A 25,222-nucleotide genomic window follows, 5' to 3' on the forward strand; every position below is an offset into this window, starting at 1 on the left:
TCACAGTGTAGTGTATATAGATCAGTGTAGTCTCACAGTGTAGTGTATATAGATCAGTGTAGTCTCACAGTGTAGTGTATATAGATCAATGTAGTCTCACAGAGTAGTGTATATAGATTAGTGTAGTCTCACAGTGTAGTCTCACAGTGTAGTTAGTGTATATAGATCAGTGTAGTCTCACAGTGTAGTGTATATAGATCAGTGTAGTCTCACAGTGTAGTGTATATAGATCAGTGTAGTCCCACAGTGTAGTGTATATAGATCAGTGTAGTCCCACAGTGTAGTGTATATAGATCAGTGTAGTCTCACAGTGTAGTGTATATAGATCAATGTAGTCTCACAGAGTAGTGTATATAGATTAGTGTAGTCTCACAGTGTAGTTAGTGTATATAGATCAGTGTAGTCTCACAGTGTAGTGTATATAGATCAGTGTAGTCTCACAGTGTAGTGTATATAGATCAGTGTAGTCCCACAGTGTATGTATATAGATCAGTGTAGCCCCACAGTGTAGTGTATATAGATCAGTGTAGTCCCGCAGTGTAGTGTATATAGATCAGTGTAGTCCCGCAGTGTAGTGTATATAGATCAGTGTAGTCTCACAGTGAAGTGTATATAGATCAGTGTAGTCCCACAGTGTAGTGTATATAGATCAGTGTAGTCCCGCAGTGTAGTGTATATAGATCAGTGTAGTCCCGCAGTGTAGTGTATATGGATCAGAGTAGCCTCACAGTAAAGTGTACGTACTGTTTTAAGATATTTGTTATGATAAACACACACATCCTGTCACTGATAAAGTATTTCTTACCAAAACTGAATTTTTCAAACAAGTCCATCACAAAATCTCTCGGTTAGTATTACATATAAACCACCTTTCATTTTAGCATAAAAGTGTAACAGTTTAAACTAATTAAAGTAACCAAGTGTATGTTTTGTATGCAGGAGACTGATGTTAGTGCGTCATTACTGATAAGATAATGTCTAACACTGATACCTAACCTAGTTCAGTTGTGTATATACTTCCCTTCGGAGTGTGTCTGTGTTATACTTCACAGTGTGTGTCTGTGTTATACTTCACAGTGTGTGTCTGTGTTATACTTCACAGTGTGTGTCTGTGTTATACTTCAGTGTGAGTCTGTGTCATCCTGCTATACAACACTTAGTGAATATACTGCAGCATAACAAGTAATATTTTCTCCTTCACTGAGAAACTCACTGGTAGTATACTGAGAAACGCACTGCTGGGACACTGAGGAACTCACTGGTGAGACACTGAGGAACTCACTGCTGGGACACTGAGGAACTCACTGCTGGGACACTAAGGAACTCACTGCTGGGACACTGAGGAACTCACTGGTGAGACACTGAGGAACTCACTGCTGGGACACTGAGGAACTCACTGGTGAGACACTGAGGAACTCACTGCTGGGACACTGAGGAACTCACTGCTGGGACACTAAGGAACTCACTGCTGGGACACTGAGGAACTCACTCTGTGTTCAGCACTGCTTCATCCAAGTGAGTCTGTGTCCAGCACTGCCTCATCCAAGTGAGTCTGTGTCCAGCACTGCCTCATCCAAGTGAGTCTGTGTCCAGCACTACCTCATCCAAGTGAGTCTGTGTCCAGCACTACCTCATCCAAGTGAGTCTGTGTCCAGCACTGCCTCATCCAAGTGAGTCTGTGTCCAGCACTAACTCATCCAAGTGAGTCTGTGTCCAGCACTACCTCATCCAAGTGAGTCTGTGTCCAGCACTACCTCATCCAAGTGAGTCTGTGTCCAGCACTACCTCATCCAAGTGAGTCTGTGTCCAGCACTACCTCATCCAAGTGAGTCTGTGTCCAGCACTACCTCATCCAAGTGAGTCTGTGTCCAGCACTACCTCATCCAAGTGAGTCTGTGTCCAGCACTGCCTCATACAAGTGAGTCTGTGTCCAGCACTGCCTCATACAAGTGAGTCTGTGTCCAGCACTACCTCATCCAAGTGAGTCTGTGTCCAGCACTACCTCATCCAAGTGAGTCTGTGTCCAGCACTACCTCATCCAAGTGAGTCTGTGTCCAGCACTACCTCATCCAAGTGAGTCTGTGTCCAGCACTACCTCATCCAAGTGAGTCTGTGTCCAGCACTACCTCATCCAAGTGAGTCTGTGTCCAGCACTGCCTCATCCAAGTGAGTCTGTGTCCAGCACTACCTCATCCAAGTGAGTCTGTGTCCAGCACTACCTCATCCAAGTGAGTCTGTGTCCAGCACTGCCTCATCCAAGTGAGTCTGTGTTCAACACTGCTTCATCCAAGTGAGTCTGTGTCCAGCACTACCTCATCCAAGTGAGTCTGTGTCCAGCACTACCTCATCCAAGTGAGTCTGTGTCCAGCACTACCTCATCCAAGTGAGTCTGTGTCCAGCACTACCTCATCCAAGTGAGTCTGTGTCCAGCACTACCTCATCCAAGTGAGTCTGTGTCCAGCACTACCTCATCCAAGTGAGACTGTGTCCAGCACTACCTCATCCAAGTGAGTCTGTGTCCAGCACTACCTCATCCAAGTGAGTCTGTGTCCAGCACTACCTCATCCAAGTGAGTCTGTGTCCAGCACTACCTCATCCAAGTGAGTCTGTGTCCAGCACTACCTCATCCAAGTGAGTCTGTGTCCAGCACTACCTGATCCAAGTGAGTCTGTGTCCAGCACTACCTCATCCAAGTGAGTCTGTGTCCAGCACTACCTCATCCAAGTGAGTCTGTGTCCAGCACTACCTCATCCAAGTGAGTCTGTGTCCAGCACTACCTCATCCAAGTGAGTCTGTGTCCAGCACTACCTCATCCAAGTGAGTCTGTGTCCAGCACTACCTCATCCAAGTGAGTCTGTATCCAGCACTGCCTCATCCAAGTGAGTCTGTGTCCAGCACTACCTCATCCAAGTGAGTCTGTGTCCAGCACTACCTCATCCAAGTGAGTCTGTGTCCAGCACTGCCTCATCCAAGTGAGTCTGTGTTCAACACTGCTTCATCCAAGTGAGTCTGTGTCCAGCACTACCTCATCCAAGTGAGTCTGTGTCCAGCACTACCTCATCCAAGTGAGTCTGTGTCCAGCACTACCTCATCCAAGTGAGTCTGTGTCCAGCACTACCTCATCCAAGTGAGTCTGTGTCCAGCACTGCCTCATACAAGTGAGTCTGTGTCCAGCACTGCCTCATACAAGTGAGTCTGTGTCCAGCACTACCTCATCCAAGTGAATCTGTGTCCAGCACTGCCTCATACAAGTGAGTCTGTGTTCAACACTGCTTCATCCAAGTGAGTCTGTGTCCAGCACTACCTCATCCAAGTGAGTCTGTGTCCAGCACTACCTCATCCAAGTGAGTCTGTGTCCAGCACTACCTCATCCAAGTGAGTCTGTGTCCAGCACTACCTCATCCAAGTGAGTCTGTGTCCAGCACTACCTCATCCAAGTGAGTCTGTGTCCAGCACTACCTCATCCAAGTGAGTCTGTGTCCAGCACTACCTGATCCAAGTGAGTCTGTGTTCAACACTGCTTCATCCAAGTGAGTCTGTGTCCAGCACTACCTGATCCAAGTGAGTCTGTGTCCAGCACTACCTGATCCAAGTGAGTCTGTGTCCAGCACTGCCTCATCCAAGTGAGTCTGTGTCCAGCACTGCCTCATCCAAGTGAGTTGTGTTCAACACTGCTTCATCCAAGTGAGTCTGTGTCCAGCACTACCTGATCCAAGTGAGTCTGTGTCCAGCACTACCTGATCCAAGTGAGTCTGTGTCCAGCACTGCCTCATACAAGTGAGTCTGTGTTCAACACTCCTTCATCCAAGTGAGTCTGTGTCCAGCACTACCTGATCCAAGTGAGTCTGTGTCCAGCACTACCTGATCCAAGTGAGTCTGTGTCCAGCACTACCTGATCCAAGTGAGTCTGTGTCCAGCACTACCTGATCCAAGTGAGTCTGTGTCCAGCACTACCTGATCCAAGTGAGTCTGTGTCCAGCACTACCTCATCCAAGTGAGTCTGTGTCCAGCACTGCCTCATACAAGTGAGTCTGTGTCCAGCACTGCCTCATACAAGTGAGTCTGTGTCCAGCACTACCTGATCCAAGTGAGTCTGTGTCCAGCACTACCTCATCCAAGTGAGTCTGTGTCCAGCACTACCTGATCCAAGTGAGTCTGTGTCCAGCACTGCCTCATACAAGTGAGTCTGTGTCCAGCACTACCTGATCCAAGTGAGTCTGTGTCCAGCACTACCTGATCCAAGTGAGTCTGTGTCCAGCACTACCTGATCCAAGTGAGTCTGTGTCCAGCACTACCTGATCCAAGTGAGTCTGTGTCCAGCACTACCTGATCCAAGTGAGTCTGTGTCCAGCACTACCTGATCCAAGTGAGTCTGTGTCCAACACTGCTTCATCCAAGTGAGTCTGTGTCCAGCACTGGCTCATACAAGTGAGTCTGTGTCCAGCACTACCTCATCCAAGTGAGTCTGTGTCCAGCACTGCCTCATACAAGTGAGTCTGTGTCCAGCACTGCTTCATCCAAGTGAGTCTGTGTCCAGCACTGCCTCATACAAGTGAGTCTGTGTCCAGCACTGCCTCATACAAGTGAGTTTGTGTCCAGCACTGCCTCATACAAGTGAGTCTGTGTCCAGCACTGCTTCATCCAAGTGAGTCTGTGTCCAGCACTACCTCATCCAAGTGAGTCTGTGTCCAGCACTACCTCATCCAAGTGAGTCTGTGTCCAGCACTACCTGATCCAAGTGAGTCTGTGTCCAGCACTACCTCATCCAAGTGAGTCTGTGTCCAGCACTACCTGATCCAAGTGAGTCTGTGTCCAGCACTACCTGATCCAAGTGAGTCTGTGTCCAGCACTACCTCATCCAAGTGAGTCTGTGTCCAGCACTACCTCATCCAAGTGAGTCTGTGTCCAGCACTACCTGATCCAAGTGAGTCTGTGTCCAGCACTACCTGATCCAAGTGAGTCTGTGTCCAGCACTACCTGATCCAAGTGAGTCTGTGTCCAGCACTACCTGATCCAAGTGAGTCTGTGTCCAGCACTACCTGATCCAAGTGAGTCTGTGTCCAGCACTACCTCATCCAAGTGAGTCTGTGTCCAGCACTACCTGATCCAAGTGAGTCTGTGTCCAGCACTACCTGATCCAAGTGAGTCTGTGTCCAGCACTACCTCATCCAAGTGAGTCTGTGTCCAGCACTACCTCATCCAAGTGAGTCTGTGTCCAGCACTACCTCATCCAAGTGAGTCTGTGTTCAGCACTACCTCATCCAAGTGAGTCTGTGTCCAGCACTGCTTCATCCAAGTGAGTCTGTGTCCAGCACTACCTGATCCAAGTGAGTCTGTGTTCAGCACTACCTCATCCAAGTGAGTCTGTGTCCAGCACTACCTGATCCAAGTGAGTCTGTGTCCAGCACTACCTCATCCAAGTGAGTCTGTGTCCAGCACTACCTCATCCAAGTGAGTCTGTGTTCAGCACTACCTGATCCAAGTGAGTCTGTGTTCAGCACTACCTCATCCAAGTGAGTCTGTGTCCAGCACTGCCTCATCCAAGTGAGTCTGTGTCCAGCACTGCCTCATCCAAGTGAGTCTGTGTCCAGCACTGCCTCATCCAATTGAGTCTGTGTCCAGCACTGCCTCATCCAAGTGAGTCTGTGTCCAGCACTGCCTCATCCAATTGAGTCTGTGTCCAGCACTCCTTCATCCAAGTGAGTCTGTGTCCAGCACTGCCTTATCCAAGTGAGTCTGTGTCCAGCACTGCCTCATCTAAATCACAACACTTTTAAACTAAAGAAATGCTTCCATACATGCCTTTGGCACTTCCGTGTCTTCAGCTTCCACTTGTGCTCCCTTGAACGTTGGCCTCTTATTTCAAGCAGTCTATTTCTATCAGCACTATCAACCTGAACCTGAACAACCTGCTAAGGTGGTTAGGTTCAGTCTCTGTGACTTCTGCTCATAGTTAGTTCCTCTCACTTTTAGGTCATGTTTTGTTGCAAACATTTTGAATTTTCAAGATTCTTCAGTATTGTTGAAGTGTTCAGTTGTGTGCACCATACTAGGATCTCATACTTGTTGAAGTGTCCAAGTGTGTGCACCATACTAGGATCTCATACTTGTTGAAGTGTTCAAGTGTGTGAACCATACTAGGATCTCATACTTGTTGAAGTGTTCAAGTGTGTGCACCATACTAGGATCTCATACTTGTTGAAGTGTTCAAGTGTGTGCACCATACTAGGATCTCATACTTGTTGAAGTGTTCAAGTGTGTGAACCATACTAGGATCTCATACTTGTTGAAGTGTTCAAGTGTGTGCACCATACTAGGATCTCATACTTGTTGAAGTGTTCAAGTGTGTGAACCATACTAGGATCTCATACTTGTTGAAGTGTTCAAGTGTGTGAACCATACTAGGATCTCATACTTGTTGAAGTGTTCAAGTGTGTGAACCATACTAGGATCTCATACTTGTTGAAGTGTTCAAGTGTGTGAACCATACTAGGATCTCATACTTGTTGAAGTGTTCAAGTGTGTGAACCATACTAGGATCTCATACTTGTTGAAGTGTTCAAGTGTGTGCACCATACTAGGATCTCATACTTGTTGAAGTGTTCAAGTGTGTGAACCATACTAGGATCTCATACTTGTTGAAGTGTCCAAGTGTGTGCACCATACTAGGATCTCATACTTGTTGAAGTGTTCAAGTGTGTGCACCATACTAGGATCTCATACTTGTTGAAGTGTTCAAGTGTGTGCACCATACTAGGATCTCATACTTGTTGAAGTGTTCAAGTGTGTGCACCATACTAGGATCTCATACTTGTTGAAGTGTTCAAGTGTGTGCACCATACTAGGATCTCATACTTGTTGAAGTGTTCAAGTGTGTGCACCATACTAGGATCTCATACTTGTTGAAGTGTTCAAGTGTGTGCACCATACTAGGATCTCATACTTGTTGAAGTGTTCAAGTGTGTGCACCATACTAGGATCTCATACTTGTTGAAGTGTTCAAGTGTGTGCACCATACTAGGATCTCATACTTGTTGAAGTGTTCAAGTGTGTGCACCATACTAGGATCTCATACTTGTTGAAGTGTTCAAGTGTGTGCACCATACTAGGATCTCACACTTGTTGAAGTGTTCAAGTGTGTGCACCATACTAGGATCTCATACTTGTTGAAGTGTTCAAGTGTGTGCACCATACTAGGATCTCATACTTGTTGAAGTGTTCAAGTGTGTGCACCATACTAGGATCTCATACTTGTTGAAGTGTTCAAGTGTGTGCACCATACTAGGATCTCATACTTGTTGAAGTGTTCAAGTGTGTGCACCGTACTAGGATCACATACTTGTTGAAGTGTTCAAGTGTGTGCACCATACTAGGATCTCATACTTGTTGAAGTGTCCAAGTGTGTGCACCATACTAGGATCTCATACTTGTTGAAGTGTTCAAGTGTGTGCACCATACTAGGATCTCATACTTGTTGAAGTGTCCAAGTGTGTGCACCATACTAGGATCTCATACTTGTTGAAGTGTCCAAGTGTGTGCACCATACTAGGATCTCATACTTGTTGAAGTGTCCAAGTGTGTGCACCATACTAGGATCTCATACTTGTTGAAGTGTCCAAGTGTGTGCACCATACTAGGATCTCATACTTGTTGAAGTGTTCAAGAGTGTGCACCATACTAGGATCTCATACTTGTTGAAGTGTTCAAGTGTGTGCACCATACTAGGATCTCATACTTGTTGAAGTGTTCAAGTGTGTGAACCATACTAGGATCTCATACTTGTTGAAGTGTTCAAGTGTGTGCACCTTACTAGGATCTCATACCCAGTGTTTCTTTATTAAATTCCTCAGTATTATTCTGATTTTTGCTAATACTGTGTATGACGATGCTGTACAATATATGTACTTATAAGTTGAGTGTAATATTTACCAAAAGTTCTTGTTTACACAATAATTGTTGTTGTTTTTCTCCTCCATCTTGCAATTGTTGTTGTTTTTCTCCTCCATCTTGTAATTGTTGTTGTTTTCCTCCGCCATCTTGTAATCTATATCTGGTCTGTCATCTCCGCCTCTACTGTTTTGAACTCAAGAAGCAACATTTGTAGTGTGCAGAGGTTTCTATGAAGTTTATCACTCTCCTCTACTGTTATTATTATTATTATTATTATTATTATTATTATTATTATTATTATTATTATTATTATTATTATTATTATTATTATTATTATTATTATTAGTTTTACATCATCAGTGAACAGTAACATAGGGCTCAGTCCTGATCCTTGTCGAACCCACTTATTACTCTCCCTCATTCTGATGTGTCATCATTTACTGTTACTTTGCCTTCACTCACTGAGGTACTTCTTCACCTACAGAAACATTTTGCCTTTTATCCTTTTATTTACTTGCTTATCTCTGGTATAGTACTGAAACAAATGCTTTGTTAAAGTACAAGAAAATAACATCCTGCCAACAATGTGTGTGTGTGTACTCACCTAGTCTCACCTAGTTGATGTTGCAGGGGTCGAGTAAAAGCTCCTGGCCCTGCCTCTTCACTGGTCGCTATTAGGTCACTCTCCCTGAACCGTGAGCTTTATCATACCTCTGCTTAAAGCTATGTGTGGATCTTGCCTCCACTACATCGCTTCCCAAACTATTCCACTTCCTGACTACTCTGCGGCTGAAGAAATACTTCCTAACATCCCTATGATTCATCTGTGTCTTCAACTTCCAACTGTGTCCCCTTGTTACTGTGTCCAATCTCTGGAACATCCTGTCTTTGTCCACCTTGTCAATTCCTCTCAGTATTTTGTATGCCGTTATCAAGTCCCCCCTATCTCTCCTGTCCTCCAGTGTCGTCAAGTTGATTTCCCTTAACCTCTCCTCGTAGGACATACCTCTTAGCTCTGGGACTAGTCTTGTTGCAAACCTTTGCACTTTGTCTAGTTTCTTTACGTGCTTGGCAAGGTATGGGCTCCAAACTGGTGCCACTTACTCCAATATGGGCCTAACGTACACGGTGTACAGGGTCCTGAACGATTCCTTATTAAGATGTTGGAATACTGTTCTGAGGTTTGCTAGGCGCCCATATGCTGCAGCCATCATTTGGTTAATGTGTGCTTCAGATGTGCCTGGTGTTATACTCACCCCAAGATCTTTTTCATTGAGTGAGGTTCGTAGTCTCTAGCCCCCTAGACTGTAGTCCGTCTGTGGTCTTCTTTGCCCTTCCCCAATCTTCATTGTGGGATTGAACTACAGGAGCCAATTGCTGGACCAGGTCTGCAGCCTGTCCAGACCCCTTTGTAGTTCTGCCTGGTCTTTGATCGAATGAATTCTTCTCATCAACTTCACGTCATCTGCAAACAGGGACACCTCAGAGTCTATTCCTTCCGTCAAGTGGTTCACAAATACCAGAAACAGCACTGGTCCTAGGACTGACCCCCGTGGGACCCCGCTGGTCACAGATGCCCACTCTGACACCTCGCCACGTACCATGACTCGCTGCTGTCTTCCTGACAAGTATTCCCTGATCCATTTTAGTGCCTTCCCTGTTATCCCTGCTTGGTCCTCCAGTTTTTGCACTAATCTCTTGTGTGGAACTGTGTCAAACGCCTTCTTGCAGTCCAAGAAAATGCAATCCACCCTCCCCTCTCTCTCTTGTCTTACTGCTGTCACCATCTCATAGAAATCCTGTAGGTTTGTGACACAGGATTTCCCGTCACTGAAACTATGTTGGCTGCTGTGTGTGTGTGTGTGTGTGTGTGTTAGTTACCATTTTGTCCACGGCACATGTCGATTCGACACTAGGCCTGTTGTATATGAGTGCGTGTGCGTGTGTGTGTGTGTGTGTGTGTGTGTGTGTGTGTGTGTGTGTGTGTGTGTGTGTGTGTGTGTGTGTGTGTGTTCGCGCATGTGTGTGTGTGTGTGCGTGTGTGTGTTTGTGTGTGTGTGTGTGTGTGTGTGTGTGTGTGTGTGTGTGTGTGTGTGTGTGTGTGTGTGCGTGTGTGTGTGTGTGTGTGTCTGTGTGTGTGTGTCTGTGTGTGAGTGTGTGTGTACTCACCTAATTGTGGTTGCAGGGGTCGAGACTCAGCTCCTGGCCCCGCCTCTTCACTGATTGCTACTAGGTCCTCTCTCTCTCTCTCTGCTTCCTGAGATTTATCATACCTCTTCTTAAAACTATGTATGGTTCCTGCCTCCACTACTTCACTTGTTAGGCTATTCCACTTCCTGACGACTCTTTGACTGAAGAAATACTTTCTAACGTCCCTGTGACTCGTCTGAGTCTTCAGCTTCCAGTTGTGACCCCTTGTTCCTGTGTCTCCCCTCGGGAACATCCTATCTCTGTCCACCTTGTCTATTCCCCGCAGTATCTTGTATGTCGATATCATGTCTCCCCTGACCCTTCTGTCTTCCAGTGTCGTCAGTCCGATTTCCCTCAACCTTTCCTCGTACGACAGTCCACTGAGCTCTGGGACTAGCCTTGTTGCAAACCTTTGTACTTTCTATAACTTCCTGACGTGCTTGACCAGGTGTGGGTTCCAGACTGGTGCTGCATACTTCAGTATGGGCCTAACATACACAGAGTACAGTGTATTGAACGATTCCTTATTAAGGTATCGGAACGCCATTCTCAGGTTTGCCAGGCGCCCGTATGCTGCAGCAGTTATTTGGTTGATGTTTGCCTCCGGTGACGTGCTCGGTGTTATGGTCACCCCGAGTTCTTTCTCCCTGAGTGAGGTCTGTAGTCTTTGTCCACCTAGCCTATACTGTGTCTGCAGTCTTCTTTGCCCCTCCCCAATCTTCATGACTTTGCATTTGGCAGGATTGAATTCGAGAAGCCAGTTTCTGGACCACATGTCCAGCCTGTCCAGGTCTCTTTGCAGTCCTGCCTCATCCTCTTCCGATTTAATTCTTCTCATCAACTTCACATCATCTGCGAACAGGGACACTTCAGAATCTATTCCTTCCATCATGTCGTTCGCATATATCAAAAATAGCACTGGTCCTAGAACTGACCCCTGTGGGACCCCACTCGTCACAGGCGCCCACTGTGATACCTCTTCACGTACCATGACTCGTTGCTGCCTCCCTGTCAGGTATTCCCTGATCCATTGCAGTGCTCTCCCTGTTACATGCGCCTGATCCTCCAGCTTCTGCACTTTCTCTTGTGGGGAACCGTGTCAAAAGCCTTCCTGCAGTCTAGGAAAACGCAATCAACCCACCCCTCTCTCTCGTGTCTTACTTCTGTTACCTTGTCATAAAACTCCAGGAGGTTTGTGATACAAGATTTGCCTTCCATGAACCCATGCTGGTTTTCATTTATAATCTTGTTCCTTTCCAGGTGTTCGACCACTCTCCTCCTGATAATCTTCTCCATGACTTTGCACACATGTCAGAGACACAGGTCTGTAGTTTAGCGCCTCGTTTCTGTTTCCTTTCTTAAATATGGTGACTACATTTGCTGTCTTCCATTTCTCAGGTAGTTGCCCAGTTTCAAGGGATGTGTTGAAGATTGTGGTTAGAGGCACGCACAGCATCTCTGCTCCTTCTCTAAGGACCCACGGGGAGATGTTGTTTGGCCCCATCGCCTTTGAGGTATCAAGGTCACTTAGCAGCTTCTTCACCTCCTCCTCGGTTGTTCGTATGTCATCCAACACTTGTTGGTAAATTCCCTCTTGATGTTCCCTTCTGTGCTGTCTTCCCACAGCCCTTCCTGTCTCTACTGCAAAAACTTCCTTAAATCTCCTGTTTAGCTCCTCACATACCTTCTGATCATTTCTTGTGAGTTCTCCCCCTTCAGTCCTTAATCTGGTCACCTGGGTATGTGTGTGGGTGTGGGTGTGGGTGTGTGTGTTCTCCCGGCCCGGATCTTTGTTGTTCTTGGTTGTGTGTGTGTGTGTGTGTGTGTGTGTGTGTGTGTGTGTGTGTGTGTGTGTGTGTGTCTGTTTGTGTGTGTGTGTGTGTGTGTGTGTGTGTGTGTGTGTGTGTGTGTGTGTGTATGTGTGTGTGTGCGCGCACATGGTTACATGCTGAGTTAAGTGAGTGCGGATACTCAGAGTTGCACTCACTGATTTGTTTTTGTGTGGGGTCGAGACCAGGCTCCTGGCTGCTCCTCCGAGATCACTTTGAAGTGGCTTATATACTGCAGGTAGGCGAGGTGTGTGTGTGTGTGTGTGTGTGTGTGTGTGTGTGTGTGTGTGTGTGTGTGTGTGTGTGTGTGTGTGTGTGTGTGTGTCTGTGTGTGTCTGTGTGTATGTGTGTATGTGTGTGTGTGTACTCACCTTGTTGTACTCACCTAGTTGAGGTTGCAGGGGTCGAGTCCGAGCTCCTGGCCCTGCCTCTTCACTGGTCGCAGCTAGGTCACTCTCCCTGAACCGTGAACTTTATCATACCTCTGCTTAAATCTATGTATGGATCCTGCGTCCACTACTTCCCTACCCAAACTATTCCACTTCCTGACTACTCTCTGGCTGAAGAAATACTTCCTAACATCCCTGTGATTCATCTGGGTCTTCAACTTCCAACTGTGTCCCCTTGTTACTGTGTCCTATCTCTGGAACATCCAGTCTTTGTCCACCTTGTCATTTCCTCTCAGTATTTTGTATGTCGTTATCATGTCATGTGTGTGTGTGTGTACTCACCTAATTGTACTCACCTAATTGTGGTTGCAGGGGTCGAGACTCAGCTCCTGGCCCCGCCTCTTCACTGATCGCTACTAGGTCCTCTCCCTCTCTGCTTGCTGAGCTTTGTCATACCTCTTCTTAAAACTATTTATGGTTCCTACCTCCACTACTTCACTTGCTAGGCTGTTCCACTTCCTGACGACTCTATGACTGAGGAAATACTTCCTAACGTTCCTGTGACTCGTCTGAATCTTCAGCTTCCAGTTGTGACCCCTTGTTTCTGTGTCCTTTCCCTGGAACATCCTATCTCTGTCCACCTTATCTATTCCCCGCAGTATCTTTTATGTCGTTATCATGTCTCCCCTGACCCTTCTGTCCTCCAGTGTCATCAGTACGATTTCCCTCAGCCTTTCCTCGTACGACATTCCTCTGAGCTCTGAGACTAGCCTTGTTGCAAACCTTTGTACTTTCTCTAACTTCTTGACGTGCTTGACCAGGTGTGGGTTCCAGACTGGTGCTGCATACTCCAGCATGGGCCTAACATACACAGTGTACAGTGTCTTGAACGATTCCTTATTAAGGTATCCAAATGCTATTCTCAGATTTGCCAGACGCCCATATGCTGCAGCAGTTATTTGGTTGATGTGTGCCTCCGGTGACGTGCTCGGTGTTATGGTCACCCCAAGGTCTTTCTCCCTGAGTGAGGTCTGTAGTCTTTGTCCACCTAGCCTATACTCTGTCTGCGGTCTTCTTTGCCCCTCACCAATCTTCATGACTTTGCATTTGGCAGGGTTGAATTCGAGAAGCCAGTTTCTGGACCACATGTCCAGCCTGTCCATGTCTCTTTGCAGTCCTGCCTCATCCTCATCCACTTCAATTCTTCTCATCAACTTCATATCATCTGCGAATAGGGACACTTCAGAGTCTATTCCTTCCATCATGTCGTTCGCATATATCAAAAATAGCACTGATCCTAGAACTGACCCCTGGGGGACCCCGCTCGTCACAGACGCCCACTGTGATACTTCTTCAAGTACCATGACTCGTTGTTGCCTCCCTGTCAGGTATTCCCTGATCCATTGCACAGCCCTCCCTGTTATATGCGCCTGATCCTCCAGCTTCTGCACTAATCTCTTGTGGGGATCTGTGTCAAAGGCCTTCCTGCAGTCTTGGAAAACGCAATCAACCGACCCCTCTCTCTCATGTCTTACTTGTGTTACATTGTCATAAAACTCCAGAAGGTTTGTGACACAGGATTTGCCTTCCATGAACCCATGCTGGTTTTCATTTATAATCTTGTTCCGTTCCAGGTGTTCCACCACTCTCCTCCTGATAATCTTCTCCATGACTTTGCACACAATACATGTCAGAGACACAGGTCTGTAGTTTAGTGCCTCATTTCTGTTTCCTTTCTTAAATATGGGGACTACATTTGCTGTCTTCCATTTCTCAGGTAGTTGCCCAGTTTCAAGGGATGTGTTGAAGATTGTGGTTAGGGGCACGCACAGTATCTCTGCTCCTTCTCTAAGGACCCATGGGGAGATATTGTCCGGTCCCATTGCCTTTGAGGTATCAAGGTCACTTAACAGCTTCTGCACCTCCTCCTCGGTTGTTCGTATGTCATCCAACACTTTTTGGTGTATTCCCTCTTGATGTTCCCTTCTGTGCTGTCTTCCCAGAGCCCTTCCTGTCCCTACTGTAAAAACTTCCTTAAATCTCCTGCTTAGCTCCTCATATACCTCCTGTTCATTTATTGTGAGTTCTCCACCTTCTTCTGTCCTCAGTCTGATCACCTGGTCTTTGACTGTTGTCTTCCTCCTGATGTGGCTATACAACAGTTTCGGGTCAATTTTGGATTTCGATGCTATGCTATTTTCATACTGTCGCTGGGCCTCCCTCCTTACGTGTTCATACTCGTTCCTGGCTCTGCAACTGATCTCCCTATTTTCATGTGTTCTCTGCCTTCAGTACTTTTTCCATTCTCTACTGCACTTTGTTTTTGCCTCCTTACACCGTCAGGTAAACCAGGGGCTCGTCTGGTCTTCCCATTGTTTCTGTTGCCCTTGGGAATAAACCTTTTTATTGCCTCCTTGCATTTTGTTGTTACATATTCCATCATTTCATTTACTGGCTTTCCTGCCAGTTCTCTGTCCCACGGAACCTCCTGCAGGAAGTTCCTCAACCCTATGTAGTCCCCTCTTTTATAGTCAGGCTTTTCCCATTCATCTCCTGTTACTCTCTCCACTTGCAACTCTGCTATGTATTCAAAGCACAGAACCCCGTGGTCACTAGCTCCTAGTGGTGATGTCTTCAATGTGTGAACTTCCCAGGGTGAACACAAGGTCCAATCTTCCTGGTTCATCCTCTCCTCTCACTCTGGTAGTGTCCTTAATATGTTGGTGCATGAGGTTTCCCAGCACCACATCCATCATCTTGGCTCTCCATGTTTTGGGACCCCCATGTGGCTCCTGGTTTTCCCAGTCAATCTCCCTGTTGTTGAAATCACCCATAACCAGCAACTTTGCTCTGCTGGAGTGAGCTCTTCTTGCCACCTCAGCAAGTGTGTCCACCATTGCTCTGTTGCTCTCTTCATATTCCTCTCTTGGCCTCCTGCAGTTCTGTGGTGGATTATACATCACTGCAATGATCACCTTGTACTCCCCAGACTGAAGTGTACCTACTATGTAGTCCCTTTCTCCTGTCTCGTCTATGCCTCCCATTTTCTCGAATTTCAATCGGTTTTTTACGAGCAGAGCAACCCCTCCTCCCCCTCTGGCCCTTCAATCTTTCCTCATGATCTGGTATCCTGGTGGGAAGATTACATCTGTTATTGTCTCCGTGAGTTTTGTTTCTGTAACTGCTATGATGTCTGGGGACTTCTCATTGATTCTTTCTTGCTATTCCTCATGTTTATTTGTTAATCCATCCGCATTTGTGAACCAAACCTTCAACTTCTGTTCTAATACTGTAACTGTGGTCCTGGGGGAATACTGGGGTTGGGAGAGCAGGAGCGCTGGTGGGGGCCTGTGGGGGGTTGCAGTGGAGGTGGAGGAAGAGCTCCCATAGGGGGTTGCTGTAGGAGTAGGGTTCGTGGTGCGGGAGGTGGGAACAGAGGGATGGGTGTGTGATGGTTGGTTTGGATTGTTCAGTTGCCTTGGGGTGTCATGACTGGAGTCCTTCTGCAGGTGTTTCTGGAGGGTGTGCTTGTCCTTCCACCTGTTCCTGGGTTATTCTGCTATCCTTTTTCATTTTCTCCCATTCCTCTTTTCATTTTTGCACTCTCTCTTTCAGTATCATCCTTTCCTCCTGTGTTCTGTCTCGATCGAGGTACACACTCATGAACTCCTGTTTGCCTCTCAGCCGTGCTTTCTCCTGCAGGATCATGGTTCGGGTTGATTCTGCCTAGAAAATTACTTTGAGAGGCCGATTCCTTTTCTTTGTGAACCACACGATTCTCCGAAAATTTGTCACCTGGGTCATGTCTCCCTCGCCTATCACCTTCATGATTCCTTCAATCGCTTTTTTCTCCTCCTGCTTTCTTTCATCATAAGTTTCCCCTTTAGCTTCGTCTAGCCCATAGACAAAAACTGATCTCTCCCTTTCCACCTCCCACTGTGACTCCCATTGTATCCTCTGAGGTGTATTAGTTCCTTCCCGTGGAGTGTTCCTTCCTTCAATCCCTTCCCTAGCTGTGGCCCCTATGCTCATTGGTTTGTCCTTCCTGCTCACCTGTTCCTGGCCCCCACAAGTGTCTGGTAAGATCCCTGCACATGTCCTAGTTCCTTCAATGTCTTCCGACCTCTCATTTTGTCCTAGTGTGCTCCCTGTCTTTGTTTTGGCCCCATGTGTGTGTGTGTGTGTGTGTGTGTGTGTGTGTGTGTGTGTGTGTGTGTGTGTGTGTGTGTGTGTGTGTGTGTGTGTGTGTGTGTGTTTGTGTGTGTGTGTGTGTGTGTGTGTGTGTGTGTGTGTGTGTGTGTGTGTGTCTGTCTGTCTGTCTGTCTGTCTGTCTGTCTTTGTATGTGTGTATGTGTATGTGTAAGTGTGTGTGTGTGTGCATACTCACCTATTTGTACTCATCTATTTGTGGTTACAGGGGTCGAGCCTTAGCTCCTGGCCCCGCCTCTTCACTGGTTGCTACTGGGTCTTCTCTCTCCGTGCTCCATGAGCTTTATCAAAGCTCGTCTTAAAACTATGTATGGTTCCCGCTTCCACTACGTCACTTTCTAGCCTATTCAACTGTGTGTGTGTGTGTGTGTGTGTGTGTGTGTTTGTCTGTGAATGTCTGTACTCACCTTTTTGTACTAACCTAATTGTGGTTCCAGGAGTAGAGACTCAGCTCCCGGCCCCGCCTCTTCACTCATCGCTACAAAGTCTTCTATCTCCCTGCTCATTGAGCTTTATCATACCTCGTCTTAAAGCTATGTATGGTTCCTTCCTCCACTACATCACTTGTCAGGCTATTCCACTTCCTGATAACTCCATGACTAAAGGAATACTACTTAACATCCCATCGACTCATCTGAGTCTTCAACTTCCAATTGTGACCCCTTGTTTCTGTGTCCCATCCTTGGAACATCCTGTTTTTGTCTACCTTATCTATTCCACGCAGTATTATGTATGTCGTTATCGTGTCCTCCAGTGTCATCAGGCCGATTTCCCTCAACCTTACATTGTAGGACATTCCCCTAAGATCTGGAACTATCCTTTTTGCAATTCTTTGCACTTTCTCTTATTTCTTGACGTGCTTGACCAGTTGTGGGTCCAGACTGGTGCTGCATACTCCAGTATGGGCCTGACGTACACAGTGCACAGTGTCTTGAACGATTCGTTATTGAGATATCGGAACATTATTCTCAGGTTTGTCAGGCGCCCATATGCTGCAGCAGTTATCTGGTTGATGTGTGCTTCGAGAGATGTGCTTGGTACTATACTCAACCCAAAATCTTTCTCCTTGAGCGAGGTTTGCAGTCTTTGGGCATCTAGCCTATACTCTGCTTGCGTTTGTTTTTGCCCTTCCCCGATCTTCATGACTTTGCATTTGGCGGGGTTAAATTCGAGAAGCCAGTTGCTGGACCACGCGTCCAACCTGTCATGGTCTCTCTGTAGTCCTGCTTGATCCTCATCTGATTTAATTCTCCTCATTAACTTAACATTATCTACAAATAGGGACACTTCTGAGTCAGACACTTCCATCATGTCATTCACACATACCAAAAATAGCACTGGTCCTGGGACTGACTCCTGCGGGACCTCGCTTGTCACAGGCGCCCACTGTGATATCTCATCACTTACCATGACTTGTTGTTGTCTCCCTGTCAGGCATTCTCTGATCCTCTGCAGTACTCTTCCTGTTATACGTGCCAGATCCTCTAGCTTCTACACTAATCTCTTGTGAGGAACTGTGTCGAAGGCCTTCTTGCAGCCCAAGAAAATGCAATTAACCCATCCCTCTCGCTTGTGACACAGGATTTGCCTTCCATGAATCCATGCTTGTTGTCGTTTATACTCTTGTTCCATTCCAGGTGCTGCACTTAAAATGTGGACTACATTGGCCATCTTCCATACCTTGGGTAGTTGTCCAGTTTCAAGAGATGTGTGGAAAATTGTGGTTAGTAGCACACACAGCATCTCTTCTCTCTCTCTCTAAGAACCCACGGGGATATGTTGTCCAGTCCCACCGCTTTTGAGACATCAAGGTCACTTAGCAGGTTTTTCACATCTTAGTTGTGTGTACGTCATCCAACACTTGTTGGTATATCCCTTGTTTGTGCCCCCCTCTATTCTGTCTCCACAATAAATACTTCCTTAAATCTCGTGTTGAGCTCCTCATATACCTCTTGATCGTTTCTTGTGAGTTCCCCACCTTCTTTCCTCAGCCTGATTACCTGGTCTTCGACTGTTGTCTTCCTCCTAATGTGGCAGCCGTTGGGCTTCCCTCCTTAACTGTGCATGCTCGTTTCTGGCTCTTCTACTAATCTCCTTATTTTCCTGGGTCCTTTGCCTTCTGATATTTTTCGAATCTCTAGCACACTTAGTTTTAGTCTCCCTACACCTTCGGGTAAACCAAGGGCTCATTCTGGTCTTCCCATTATTTCTGTTGCCTTTGGGAACAAACCTTTCTCCGTGCCTCCTTGTATTTTGTTGTTACGTAGTCCATCATTTTGTTTGCTGAATTTCCTACCAATTCTCTGTCCCACTAAACCTCCTGCAGTTCCTCATACCTGCACAGTCCCCCTTTTTATAGCTTGGCTTTTCCCATTCAGCCTGTGTTACCCTCTCCACTTGTAACTCTACTATGTATTCAAAGCTCAGAACCACGTGATCACTAGCTCCATGGGGCCTCTCATATGTGATGTCCTCCATGTCCGAGCTTCTCAGGGTGAACACAAGGTCCAGTCTTGCTGGTTCGTCCTCCCCTCTCTCTCTGGTAATGTCCCTAATATGTTGGTGCATGAGGTTTCCCAGCACCACATCCATTATCTTGGCTATCTGTGTTTCAGGACCCCCTTGTGGCTCCAGGTTTTCCCAATCAATCTCCCTGTGGTTGAAATTGCCTGTAACCAGTAACATTGATCTACTCAAGTGAGCTCTTCTGGCCACCTCAGCTAATGTGTCTACCATTGCTCTGTTGCTCTCTTCATATTCCTCTCTTGGTCTCCTGCAGTTTTGTGGTGGGTTACACATCACTGCAATGACTACCTTATTTTCACCAGACTGAATTGTGCCTGCTATGTATTCCCTTTCTTCAATCTCGTCCATTCCTTCCTTTTCATCAAATACCCATCGGGTTTTAATGAGCAGTGAAAACTCCTCCACCCCCTCTGCTCCTTCTATCTTGCCTCCCACTGTTATCCGGGTAGGAAGATTGCATCTGTTATTATCTCAGTGTGTTTCGTTTCTGTGACTGCTATGATGTCACTGATTCTTTAATGCAACTCATTGCATTAAATGTGTTATTCCATCTGCATTCGTATACCAAACCTTCAGCTTCTTTTCTGATGCTGTGGTCTGGGGAGAATGGTGGTGTTGGGGGAGCAGGAGCCATGGCAGGAGCCTATGGGGTTGCAGTGAGGTGGGGATTTGTGTTGAGGGGGTGGGGGCAGAATGCCAATGGGGAGTTGCTGTAAGGGTGGGGTTTGTGATGTGAATGGGGGCAGAGGGAACAGTGTGTGAGATTTGGTTTAGATTGTTCAATTGCATTATGGTTGTCGTGGCTGGATTCCCTCTGTGGGTGTTTCTAAAGGAGAGTGTGTTTGCTCCTCTATCTGGGTTTGGGCTCTCCTGCTCATTGCCTCCCGTTCCTCCTTTCATCTTTATATCCTCTCTTTCAGTACCATCCTTACTTCTTGTGCTTTGTCTCGATCAAGGTACACTCTCTGGTGCTCCAGTGCTGCAGTATCCTGTTTCGGGCTGATTCTGCCATTTTTTTCCTCTTGCAAATCACCCACTTCTCCAAAAATTTGTCAGCTGGGTTATGTCGCTCTCACCTATTGCTTTCATGATACCTTCAATCACTTTTTTCTCCTCCTGCTTTCTTGCATCATAGGTTTCCCCTTCAACCTCCTGGAGCCCATAGACAAATACTGACTTTTCCTTTTCGTCCTCCCACTATATCTCCCTTTGCATCCCCTGGGGTGATTTAGTTCCTTCCATTTAAGCATTCCATCCTTCAATCTCTTCCCTGGCTGATGCCCCTGTGCTCAGTGGTCTGTTTTCCTTGATCAGCTGCTCCTGGCCACTGCAGTTTTCTGTTAGAGTCACTGTATATAGCTTAGCACCTTTATTGTCTGTGGTCCCCTCATTTGTTCTTGGTGTGCTCCTTGTCTTTTCCCTGGCCCCACATGGGTCTGATAGGACCTTTGCATAAAGTATAGCTACTTTGCTCCCTACAGTCCTCTCGTCTGTGACTCATATAGAAGTTCCTGATGTCATTGTTGTGCTGTTCTTTGGTTCTTAGGCTGTTTCAGTTTTTTAGTTCCTCTTCTAAACTCTATATCTTAGCTTCAGCAGCTATGGCTCATAGCTCCCATTTCCTGCTCTCTGCAGCTATCCTCTTCTCCATCTTCTTGCCAAGCTCTTCTAGCTTCCTTCCCCACTCTTCCTCCCTTTTCGTGAGCTCTGCCTCCCAATCTTCCCTCCCACGTTCATCCACCAGACCCCTGGTTCTCCTCTTTGGTAATGCATACTTTTTCTTTCTCCTTCCCTTCATTTCTTTTTACCACAGAAAGAAAGCTTATGCATTTTCAGGAGTGAGTGCATGTGTGTGTGTGGAGGTCGGTGTTTGTTTTTTGTAGGGTTGTAGGGAGGGAAAGGGGGAGAGAGGTAGGGAGAGGGGAAGAATATAGAGTGGGAAGGGAAGGGACAGTGGCAGAGGAGGAGAGAGATTAGGAGGTACAAGGAGAGAGGCAGAAAGGAAATGGATGATAAGATGAGGAGGAAGAGGAAATGGAGGAGGACAGAGAATGTGTATGTGTGTGTGTGTGTGTGTGTGTGTGTGTGTGTGTGTGTGTGTGTGTGTGTGTGTGTGTGTGTGTGTGTGTGTGCATGTGTGTGTGTGTGTATATGCACTCACCTAGTTGTACTCACATAGTTTTGGTTGCAGGGGCCTCTTCATTGGTCGCTACTGGGTAACTCTTCCTGCTCCATGAGCTTTATCATACCTCTTCCTATAGCTATGTATGGATCCTGCCTCTACCACATCACTTTCCAGACTATTCCACATCCTTACAACTCTGTGATTGAAGAAACACTTCCTAACATCCCTGTGATTCATTTGAGTCTTAACTTCCAACTGTGACCCCTTGTTGCTGTTTCCCATCTCTGGAACATTCTGTCTCTGTCCACCTTGTCGATTCCTCTCAGCATTTTATATGTCGTTATCATATCCCCTGTATCTCTCCTGTCTTCCAGTGTTGTCAAATCGATTTCCCTTAACCTCTCCTCATAGGGCATACCCCTTAGCTCCGGGACTAGTCTTGTTGCAAATCTTTGCACTTTCTCTACTTTCCTTATGTGCTTTACTTGGCTTTGTTCCAAACTGGTGCTTCATACTCCAGTATGGGCCTAACATACACAGTATACAGGGTCCTGAACGATTCCTTGTTAAGATGTCATTTTCATATTGTCGTTGGGCCTCCCTTCTTACCTATGCATATTTATTTCTGGCTCTATGACTTCTCTCCTTATTCTCCTGGGCCCTTTGCCTTCTATACTTCTTCCATTCTCTAGCACACTTGGTTTTGGCCTCTCTACACCATAAGGTGAACCAAGGGCTCATCCTGGCTTTCTCGTTATTTCTGTTACCTTTGGGTACAAACCACTTCTCATCTTTCTTGCACATTGTTGTCACATATCCCATTATCTCGTTAACCGAATTCCCTGCCAGTTCTCTGTCCTACTGAGCCCCATGTAGGAAATTCTTCATGCCTGTGTAGTCCCCTCTCTTGTAGTCTGGCTTCATTTGTCCAGCCCTTCCTGCTTCCCTCTCCACCTGTAGCTCCACTATAATTCGAAGCTCAGAACCACACGATCACTGGCCCAGAGGGGTCTCTCATATATGATGTCCTCAATGTCTGCACTACTTAAGGTAAATACTATGTCCAGTCTTGCTGGTTCATCTTCTCCTCTCTCTCTGGTAGTGTCTTTCATGTGTTGGTACATGAGGTTTTCCAGTACCACCTCCATCAACTTAGCCATCCACGTTTCTAGGCCCCCATTTGGCTCCAGGTTCTCCCAGCCTATTTCTCTGTGGTTCAAGTCACCCATAATCAGTAGCTTTGCCCTGCTCGCATGAGCTCTTCTGACCACTTCTGCCAGTGTGTCAACCATCGCTCTATTACCTAATCTCTTGCTTCTATGTCTCCTCTCTCCAGCTTTTCAAAATCCCATTGGTTTTTTATCAGCAGTGCTACTTCTCCACCCCTTCTGTTCCCTCTGTCTTTCCTCAGGATCAAATATCCCACTGGAAGGATGGCATCTGTTATCATCCCTTTGAGCTTGGTTTCAGTGTGCTCACCTAATTGTACTCACCTAACTGTAGTTGCAGGGGTCGAGACTAAGCTCCTGGCCCCGCTTATTCACTGAATGCTACTAGGTCCTATCTCTCCCTGCTCAATGAGCTTTATCATACTTCGTCTTAAAGCTATGTATGGTTCCTGCCTCCACTACTTCGCTCGCCAGACTGTTCCACTTTCTGACCACTCTGTGACTGAAGAAATGCTTCATAACATCCCTGTGGCTCGTCTGAGTCTTCAGTTTCCGAGAGTGATCCCTTGTTTCTGTGTCCCCTCTTTGGAACATCTTGTCTCTGTCCACCCTGTCTATTCCACGCAGTATTGTGTATGTCGTTATCATGTCTCCCCTATCCCTCCTGTCCTCCAGTGTCGTGAGGCCGATTTCCCTCAACTTTTCTTAATAGGACATTCCCCTTAGCTCTTGAACTAACCTTGTCACAAACCTTTGCACTTTCCCTATTTTCGTGACGTGCTTGATCAAGTGTGGGTTCCAAACAGGTGCTGCATACTCCAGTATGGGCCTGACGCACACGGTGTACAGTGTCTTGAAAGATTCCTTACTTAGGTATCGGAATGCTAATCTCAGGTTTGCCAGGCACCCATATGCTGCAGCAGTTATCTGGTTGATGTGTGCTTCTGGAGACGTGTTTGCAGTCGTTGGCCATGTAGCCTATACTCTGTCTGCGGTCTTCTTTGGCCTTCTCCGCTCTTCATGACTTTGCATTTGGCGGGGTTGAATTCGAGAAGCCAGTTGCTGGACCACGTGTCCAGCCTGTCCAGGTCACTTTGAAGGCCTGCCTGATCCTCATCTGATTTAATTCATTTCATTAACTTCACATCATCTGGGAACAGGGACGCCTATGAGTCTGTCCCTTCCATCATGTCATTCACATATACCAAAAATAGCACTGGTCCTAGGACCGACCCCTGTGGGACCCCGCTCGTCACAGGAGCCCACTGTGATACCTCATCACATACCACGACTCGTTGTTGCCTCCCTGTCAGGTATTCTCTGAACCATTATGGTGCCCTTCTTGTTATACACACCTGATCCTCTAGTTTCTGCACTAATCTCTTGTGAGGAACTGTATCGAAGGCCTTCTTGCAGTCCAAGAAGATGCAGTCAACCCACCCCTCTCTCTCGTCTCTTACTTCTGTTACTTTATCATAAAACTCCAGAAGGTTTGTGACACAGGATTTGTCTTCCATGAAACCGTGCTGGCTGTAATTTATATTTTTGTTCCATTCCAGGTGCTCCACCACTCTCCTCCTGATAATCTCCTTTATGACTTTGCATACTATACACGTCAGGTAGTTGCCCACACCTCAGGTAGTTGCCCAGTTTCAAGGGATGTGTTGAAGATTGTGGTTAATGGGACACAGCATTTCTGCTCCCTCTCTAAGGACCCACTGGGAGATGTTGTCCGGTTCCATTGCCTTTGATGTATCAAGGTGATTTAGCAGCTTCTTCACCTCCTCCTCAGTTGTGTGTGTGTCATCCAACACTTGTTGGTGTATTCCCTGTTGGTGTCGCCCTCTGTCCTGTCTTTCCAGAGTCCTTCCTGTCTCCACTGTGAATACTTCTTTAAACTTCTTCTTGAGCTCCTCACATACTTTTTGATCGTTTTGAGTGAGTTACCCACCTTCTTTCCTCAGCCTGATCACCTTGTATTTGACTGTTGTCTTTCTCCTAATGTGGCTATACAGCAGTTTTGGATCAGACTTGACTTCTGAAGCTATGTCATTTTCATACTGTCTCTGGGCCTTAGACTGATCTCCTTATTTTCCTGTGTACTTTGCCTTCTGTACCTCTTCCATTCTCTAATTCACTTAGTTTTTGCCTCCCTACATCTTCGGGTAAACCAAGGACTCACTTTGGTCTTCCCATTAATTCTGTTGCCCTTGTGAACAAACTGTTCCTCTGCCTCCTTGCATTTTGTTGTTACATATTCCATCATTTCGTTTACTGACTTTCCTACCAGTTCTCTGTCCCACTGAACCTCCCACAGGAAGTTCCTCATACCTGTGTAGTCCCTCCTTTTATAGTTTGGCTTTTTCCAATCTACTCCTGTTACCCTCTCCACTTGCAGCTCTACTATTCAAAACTCAGAACCATGTGATCGCTAGTTGCAAGGGACCTCTCATATGTGATGTCCTCAATGTCTGAACTGCTCTGGGTGAACACAAGGTCCAGTCTTCCTGGCTCGTCCTCCCCTCTCTCTCTGGCAGTGTCCCTGATGTGTTGATGCATGTGGTTTTCCAGTACCACATCCATCATCATGGCTCACCATGTGTCAGGACCCCCATGAGGCTCCAGGTTTTCCCAGTCAATCTCCCTATGGTTGAAATCACCCATAACTAGTAACTTTGCTCTGCACGATTGAGCTCTTCATGCCACCTCAGCCAATGTGTCCACCATCACTCTGTTCATATTCCTGTCTTGGCCTCTTGCAGTACTGTGGTGGGTTATACATCACTGCAATGACTATCTTATGTTCCCCAGACTGAATTGTAAGTACTATATAGTCCCTTTCTCCCATCTCGCCCATGCCTTCCATTTCCTCAAAACCCCATTAGTTTTTTTATG

The 25,222-nt window shown here is 46.5% G+C and overlaps 1 protein-coding gene across 1 annotated transcript in view; it reads left to right on the forward strand.

Moving 5' to 3' along the window:
* The first annotated feature begins 1,018 nt into the window (after positions 1-1,018).
* LOC128695542 (uncharacterized) overlaps positions 1,019-25,222 on the forward strand; it is a 211,677-nt gene continuing 187,473 nt past the window's right edge. Inside the window, exon 1 of the mRNA XM_070093455.1 lies at positions 1,019-1,126. The gene's annotated coding sequence lies outside the window, so the exon portion shown is untranslated. The remainder of the gene's footprint in view (positions 1,127-25,222) is intronic.

Source organism: Cherax quadricarinatus, chromosome 42, assembly GCF_038502225.1.
Source record: "Cherax quadricarinatus isolate ZL_2023a chromosome 42, ASM3850222v1, whole genome shotgun sequence".
Classification (NCBI taxonomy): Eukaryota; Metazoa; Arthropoda; class Malacostraca; order Decapoda; family Parastacidae; genus Cherax; species Cherax quadricarinatus.